This window comes from Carlito syrichta, unplaced genomic scaffold (genome assembly GCF_000164805.1).
Source record: "Carlito syrichta isolate Samal-C Ts95f unplaced genomic scaffold, Tarsius_syrichta-2.0.1 Scaffold126448, whole genome shotgun sequence".
Lineage (NCBI taxonomy): Eukaryota > Metazoa > Chordata > Mammalia > Primates > Tarsiidae > Carlito > Carlito syrichta.
The window spans coordinates 1,156,182-1,165,035 of NW_007070544.1; positions in this window are offsets into that span (position 1 = coordinate 1,156,182).

Genomic DNA, 8,854 nt, shown 5'->3' on the forward strand with positions numbered 1-8,854 from the left:
GAAACCCTATAGCCATCATCATAGCCAGCTTTCTCCTACAAGCACCACCTCCTGGCCAGAGGTCAATAGTACCTCCCACAACATGGACACAATACCTCAGCTTTGAGGAAGACTTGATCCCAAACATCAGCTAACAACACTTTCCAAGCCACTCTGGCCACTCAGGATGCTATAAGTCAGTGCAGGTACACAACACAGGGCTGTCACATCTGGTGATTAAGAAACTCACCATACCAAGGCTATATCATAACAAAGGGAATCCCACAGTGCCCATTCTAGCCCCTGCCAACCTCAAATAAGAAGAAATCATCTACCCAAATAAAAAGGAACCAGAAAAATAATTCTGACAATACAAAAAAACAAAGTTATCCAGCAACTCCTCACCCCCCGAAAAGACCATACCAACACTTCAGCAGCAAACCATAACCAAAATGAAATTTTTGAAACTTCAGACACGGAATTAAAAATGTTGATTATAAAATCGACCAATGAACTTCAGGAGAAAATTGCAAACCAACATAAAGAAAAAAAAAAAAAACTAGTCTGGACATGGATGAAAAATTCTCCAAAAAGACAGACACATTAAAAACAACAACAACAAAACCCTGAAATTCTGGCAATGAAAGACACATTTAGGGAAGTACAAAATGCAATGGAAAGTTTTAACAATAGACTAGAATACGCAGAATAAAGGATTTCAGAACTTGAAAACAAGGTTTTTAAATTAATCCAATCAAACAGTAAAGAAGAAAAATCAAGAGAATGGAACAAAGTTTCCAAGAAATGTGAGATTATGTAAAATATACAAACCAAAGAATCTTAGGTGTTCCAGAAGAAGAAGAGAAAGCAACAGGTTTGGAAAACCTATTTGAAAGATTAATGGAGGAAAACTTCCCTGGCCTTGCAGAGATCTAAACATCCAGATACAAGAAACACACACAAAAAACCCCGGGAGTTTCATTGCAAAAAGGTCATCCCCAAGGCATGTAATCATTCAGTTATACAAAGTTTATATGAAGGAAAGAATTTTAAAGGAAATGAGATAAAAGAATCAAATAACTTACAAAGGTAAACCTATCAGACTAACAGCAGACTTCTCAGAAGAAACTCTACAAGCCAGAATTGGAACCCATCTCAATCTTTTCGAACAGAATAACTGTCACCTAAGGATTTGTGTCCTTATGCAAAACTATGTTTCATAAATGAAGGAGAAATGTAGTTCTTTGCAGGTAAGCAAACAGTGAAGAAATCTGTCACCACTACACTGGCTCTATAAGAAATACTCAAAGGAGTTACAAATACTGAAACAAAAGGTCAAAATACACCAGTAGAGAAACGCTGGGAATCAAAGTTCACAGGCTTTATGGGACATCAACATAACAGAGAAAATAAATATATAAAGCAACCACATAGCAACTAATATGATGAGTAGAATAGTACCTTATATATCATTATTAACTCTGAACATAAATGGTCTCAATGCCCCACTAAAAAGATATAAACTGGAAGAAAAGATTAAACAAACACAAACACACACACACTCACACACACACAACCCAAATATCTGCTACCTTCAAGAGACCTACTTAACTCACAAAGACTTCTATAGACTCAAGGTAAAAAGGTGGTGAAAATATTTCACACAATGGAAAACAAAAATGAGTAGGAGTAGCCATTCTCATATCAGATAAAACAGACTTTAAATTAGCAACAGTAAAAAAGGACAAAGATGGTTAGTATCTAATGATAAAGGAATCAATCCAGTGAGAAGATATAATAATTGTAAATACATAGGAGCACGTAACACCAGAGCCCTTAGCTTTATAAAACAAATTCTACTAGATCAAAAAGAGAGAGCAAATACAATAATAGTAGGAAATTTCAACACTCCATTAACAGTAATAGATAGATTATCAAGACAGAAAGTCAAAAAAGAAACATTGGAACTAAACAGAACTCTAGAGGAAATGGAACTAGCAGACAGCTACAGAATATTTCATCTCCAAACTACAGAATATACATTTACATTTTTCTTATCAGAATGTAGAACATTCTCCAAGACAGACAATATGATAGGCTACAAATCAATAAATTCAAAAAATCAAAATATACCAAGCACCATCTCAGAAAACAGTAGAATGAACTAGATTAACTCCAAGAAGAACTCATGAAACCAAACAAAGATATGGAAATGAAACACTGCTCCTAAATGATCCTTGGGTCAAAAATGAAATTAAACTGGAAATTTAAAAATTCCTTGAAATAAATGACAACAGTGAAACAAGTTATCAAAACCTCTGGGACACAGCCAAAGCTATGTTCAGAGAAAAATTTATAATACTTAAGGCCTATATTAATAAGACTGAGCTGGGCCTGGTGGCTCAGCCTGTAATCCCGTGCCTTTGGGAGGCTGAGGTGAGTGGATTGCCTGAGCCCGCAGGTTCGAGATCTGCCTGGGCAACTTGGTGAGACCTCATCTCTACAATAAATCAAAAACTAGTCGGGCATGGTAGCACACGCCTGTAGTTCCAGCTACTTGGAAGGCTGAGGCGGAAGGATCGCCGGAGCCCAGCAGGTCAAGGCTGTGGTGGCCAGGAGCAGCCACTGCACTCCAGTCTGAGCGACAGAGTGCGACTCCAACTCAAAAAAAATAATAATAAGACTGAAAGATCACATATCGACAACCTAACATCATACCTCAAGGAACCAGAAAAATACAAACAAATCAGACCCAAAGCTAGCAGAAGAAAAGAAATAACAAAGATCAGAGCAAAACTAAATGAAATTGAAATTTTAAAAAAGAATCTTTTAAAGTGTTCTTTAAAAGATTGTTCTTTAACAAAATTGATGGACCACTAGTTAGATTATGAAATCTAGAGATGAACAGAGAAATGGAGAGAGAATACTCAAATTAGTTTAATCAGAAATGAAAAAGGAAACATTATAACTGATATAATGGAAATTCAAAAGATCAACTGAGATTATTATGAACACGTTTATGCAAACAAACTAGACAATCTAGAGGAAATGGATAAATTCTTGGAAACATACAACCCCCAACTTTGAATCAAGAAGAAATAGAAACCCTGAACAGGTCAATAATGAGCAGTGAGATTGAAGCAGTAGTTAGAAGTCTCCCAAAAACAACAACAACAACAACACAAAAAGCCTAGCACTTGATAATCTCACAGCTGAATTCTACCAGACCTTCCAAGAAAACTGGTAACAATTCTACTGAAGCTATTCCACAGGATTGAAGAGGAAGGAATCCTTCCTAATTCATTCCACAAGGCCAGCATCACTCTGATACCCAAACCAGGAAAAGACACAACTAAAAAAGAAAACCATAGACCCATATCCCTTATGAACATAGACATAAAAGTCCTTAGCAGCTGGGCTCGGTGGCTCAGCCTGTAATCCTGCGCCTTTGGGAGGCTGAAGTGAGTGGATTGCCTGAGCCCACGGGTTCGAGACCCGCCTGGGCAGCAAGACCTCATCTCTACAATAAATCAAAAAATCAGCCGGGCGTGGTAGCGCATGCCTGTAATTCCGGCTACTTGGAAGGCTGAGGTGAAAGGATCGCTGGAGCCCAGCAGGTCAAGGCTGCGGTGGCCAGGAGTGGCCACTGCACTCCAGTCTGGGCGACAGAGTGAGACTCCACCTCAAAAAAAAGTCCTTAGCAAAATACTTGCAAGCCAAATTCAACAGTACATTATATATATATAACTCATGACCAAGTGGGTTTTATCCCAGGGATGCAAGGGTGCTTAAACATACGCAAGTCAATAAACGTGATCCTACATAAACAGACTTTTAAAAAAATATTTTTAAAAAGCATTTGATAAAACCTAGCATCCCTTTGTGATAAAACCCCTCAGCAAAATAGGTATAGAAGGGACATCCTACAAAATAATAAGAGCTATACATGACAAACCCACAGCCAATGTCATCCTGAATGGAGAAAAGTTGAATGCATTCTCCCTCAGAACTGGAACAAGGTAAGAATGCCCACTTTCACCACTACTATTCAACATAGTCCTGAATATTCTAGCCATAGCAATCAGGCAAGAAAAAAAAATAAAGCGTATCTCAATTGGAAAAGAAGAAAGTAAAATATCTCTGTATGCCAACAATATGATCTTATACCTAGAGAACTCTAAAGACTTCTCCAAAAGACTCTTGGACATGATAAATGAATTTGGTAAAGTTCCAGGATACAAAACAGCATACACAAATCAGTAGCACTGCTATACACTGATAGCGAACAAGTTGAGAATCAAATCAAAAACTCAATTCCATTTACAATTGCCGCCAAAAAGCTAAAATACTTAGGAATATGTTTAACCAAGGAGGTAAAAGATCTCTACAAGGAGAATTACAAAACTATGATGAAAGAAACTGCAGAGGATGCAAACAAATGGAGAAACATCCCATGCTCATGTTTAAAAGAATCAACATTATTAAAATGACCATATTACCCAAAGTAATCTACAGATTCAATGCGATTCCTATAAAACTATCAATATCACTTTTTACAGAATTAGAAAATAATCCTGAAATTCATATGGACCTTCATATGGACCCAAAACCCCCCAGAATTGCCAAAGCAATCCTAGGCAAAAAGAACAAACCTGGAGGCATCACATTACCTGACTTCAAAGTATACTCCAAGGCTATCGTAACCAGACCAGCATGGTACTGGTACAAACAGCAGATCCATGGACCAATGGAATGGAATAGAGAATCCACAAATAAACCCAAATACCTACAACCAACTGATCTTTGACAAAGCAGATAAAAACATACTGGGGAAAAGACACCCTGTTCAACAAATGGTGGCGGGAAAATTGGATAGCTACATGCAGAAAAATGAAACTTGATCCCTATCTCACCCCACATACAAAAATTAATTCAAGATAGATTAAATGTCAGATCTGAAACCATAAAATTCTTGGAAGAAAATCTAGGAAAAACTCTTATGAATATCAACCTAGTAAATAATTTATGGCTTAAACCCCAAAGCAAATGCAACAAAAACAAAAATAAATAAATGGTACTCAATTAATCTAAAAAACTTCTGCACAGCAAAAGAAATAAGCAACAGAGCAAATAGGCAACCTACAGAATGGGAGAAGATATTTGCAAACTATATATCTGACAAAGGGTTAATATCCAGAATCTACAAAGAACTCAAACAAATCAGCAAGAAAAAAAGTAAATAATCCTATTAAAAAGTAGATAAATGACATCAACAGATATCTCTGAAAAGAAGATATACAAATGGCCAACAAATGTATGAAAAAAATCCTCAGCATCACCCATCAACAGGGAAATGCAAATTAAAACCACGATGAGATACCACCTCACACCAGTCAGAATGGCCATTATTAAATAATCAAAAAACAATAGATACTGAGACTGATACAGAGAAAGGGAAACACTTATACACTGTTAGTGGGAGTGTAAATTAGTACAACCTCTAAGGAAAGCAGTATAGAGATTACTCAAAGAACTCAAAGTAGATCTACCATTTGATCCAGCAACTTACTACTAGGTATTTACCCTAAGAAATAGAGATTGTTATATAATAAAGACACCTGAACCCACATGTTCATAGCAGCACAATTCACAATTGCAAAGATGGGGAATCAACTTAAATGTCAGTGAATAATGAAAGTGTTGTATATATACGCCATGGAATACTTCACAGCCTTAAAAGAGAATGGAATCATGTCCTTTGCAGCAACATGGATGGAGGTGGTGACCATCATCTTAAGTGAACTGACCCAGAAACAGGAAACCAAACACTGCATGTTCTCACTCATATGCAGGAGCTAAACGGTCACAGAGATGGAAGTAATAAACACTGGGGACACCAATAAAGGAGGAAGTGGGAGGGAGAAAGGGGTTAGGGTTCAGAAACTACTTATGGGGCACAATGTTCACTATCTGAGGAATGGACCACTTGAGCCCCAATCTCCACCACTATACAGTATGTCCATGTAACAAACATTTTTATAGCCCTGAATCTAAGTTTTTTTAAAAAAATTATATAGATACAGATATACATCAAGTTGTCTCTTGGTTTTTTTTTTTTTAGAAAGTAGATACAGAAAAACAGGGAGAGAGGGCTGTAAGAAAATGTGTCCTTGATAATTCAGTGGAAACCAATATGTTCTCGGATATTGATGAATAAAATAGTATGATCTTGACTTATATAAATAGTTATTATAAATAATATCAGTAGAACTATTTAAAATAGTGGATCTTAGAGAACAGAACTGAACACCAGGATGGTATAGGAGATATGTGCATTCAAAAATTTAAATTTTTTTTTGAAATATTTTTTAGTACAAAATTAAACTTTTCTTGACTATCAGAAAAACTGTATATGGTGATAAGATCTGTTCAGGCAAGATATTGAGAAATGAGCCTTATGCATTGTTAAAAGAAATAGAAATGGGTATAACATTTCTAGAAGTGTTTTGAAAATGCATATTCTTACTCAGCAATCCCACCTCAAGGAATTGACCTTAAGATGACAATTACAAAAATGTGGAAAAAGTAGGTGCAATGATGTGCAATATTGTTTACTATGATGAAAAATCAGATGCAACCTAAACGGCCCTCGGTAGGGAACTAGTTAAGTAAATTATGGTACAGACAGTGTGATAATCTCTAACCATCATAAGTGATTTCTAAACCTAGATTCATCAAAATGAAATGAAATCATTGTCCATGACAGATTATTGAGTCATGATGCGGACTGCAGAACATGTAAGGTATACATTTATATATAAAACTATACACATGAGGTACTATGAGGTAGAATGTTTCGTGTTTTCTCTATTTTTCTGCTTTATTTAAATATTTTACAATAGGTAGCAGTTTGAACTATAAAGCTGTTTAAAAATAGCTACCAAAACAGCAACAGAAACAATATTTGCAACAACTCAAGATTAAATCTAGGCTACTGGTATACAACTACTCAGAAAAGATGACAGTATCTCTGCTTTTTATTTTTAAAAAATCATAAAGAATAATACAAAGTGTACTTTGGCAAGTGCCAAAAGAAAACAAACAAAACTTATGGCATCCTTTCTTCTGGATGAGATCATTCTACCCACTTTTCTTAAATGTTTTTCCAGAAACAAGAATAACACAAGAATAACACAATTCTTGCAGAATGCTAGCATTTTCATATCAAGAAAAGAAAGGAAAAAAAAAAGGAAGCTTCATTTACCTATTGGGTGACTTACAGTGAGAGAAACAAGCAAAAATGTTGCTGAATGCCTTGTAACCAGTGGAACCATTTTACCAGCTTGGGAGGCAACCCAGGTCATTTGCCTTTTCAGATTTCTTGCTTAAGCCCCTGCCTGCCCTATTCATCGGAAATTTCATTATCTTTTTCTTTATACGTGTCATCTCAGTGGCAAAAGTTCAAAGTTCAATTGCTCAGCCGCAAAGGAGCAGGCAAAAAGACACCGACTTGTGCAGATCAAGTCCAGCACCACTGTTCTGGGGCCCCTGTTCCCAATGGATGCCCAAATGACAGTTAGGACTTCCTGATGCCAGACAGTTTTGCACCACCCCTGGACCTTCAGGTGATATCACTTTAGTGCAGTCATAGGCTCAGCTGTACCTCAGAGTACCCTGTATGACACTCTGCCAGAATAACTGGATTTAGGAAAGCCACAAATAGTCAAGGTGTGTGCTTGAACCTGACTCACCAGCTCACACAATTCCTTCAGACAGATAGACAGATGGGATGAGAGAGAGAGAGAGAGATGATAAATAAAGATAGATAGATGATAGATAGATAGATGATAGATAGATGATAAATAGATAGATAGATATAGAACAGTTGATGGATGGATGGATAGATAGATATAGATGATAGATAATAGATAGATAGATAGATAGAACAGATGATGGATGGATAGATATATTGATACGGATGATAGAGATAGATATAGAAATAGACAGAGATTAGATAGATAGATGGATAGATGATAGGACAGATGATGGATGGATGGATGGATGGATGGATAGATGGATGGATGGATAAGATAGATAGATAGATAGATAGATAGATAGATAGATAGATAGATAGATAGATAGATAGATAGATAGATCGATAAAGTTCCCATTTGGGTCCTAGCTGGCCTTTAGCATTAGTGGACTTCATCTGGTTTGGGGCTATCTTAATTCATCAGAAAAAGCCTGATAAGGTGGTATCTCATTAGCAAAGGGTGGAAGAAGAGTCTCAATCCCTTTCCTATCTAATTTACCCTTCCTCCAGCCCCCAGTTTAGGAACCAACTGGGGTTTGGAGAATAAAGTCTTGTCAAAACATGCCTATTAAATTAACATAGACTCTTCCCTATGTAGGCAATGGAGTAGGGTAATGGGTATCTACTAATCTAATATTTGTATTATTAAGAGTGGTCCCCCAGCCCCCCAAAATGCTACGTAGGCTAAGCTAGATCAGTGCTGGCAACTTCTCTGCTAAAAAAATCCTAAATTCCGCCCAACTGAACATCCTATGAAGCTTTTATCTAAACAACAAAAAAAGAGGAGGGATGGGGCAGAGAGCTGCCTGTTTCACTTAAAATTCCCTCCTCTCTTCTTAACATGTGTCAAGACTGACTCTCCTGAGTCTGCCTTATTAATTCCAGGGACATGTTATACACTGAAACATCTCATGAAAATGATTTCTCCCCAAATTGTAACTGAGCAACTAGAGGCCTGCACTGGAAATTAAGCCTTTTGTATCATCACATTCAAGCATCCTTATTTGATCCAGGCCTTACATTTTTTTTTTTTATTAGAAATATGTAGCCGGGCTCGGTGGC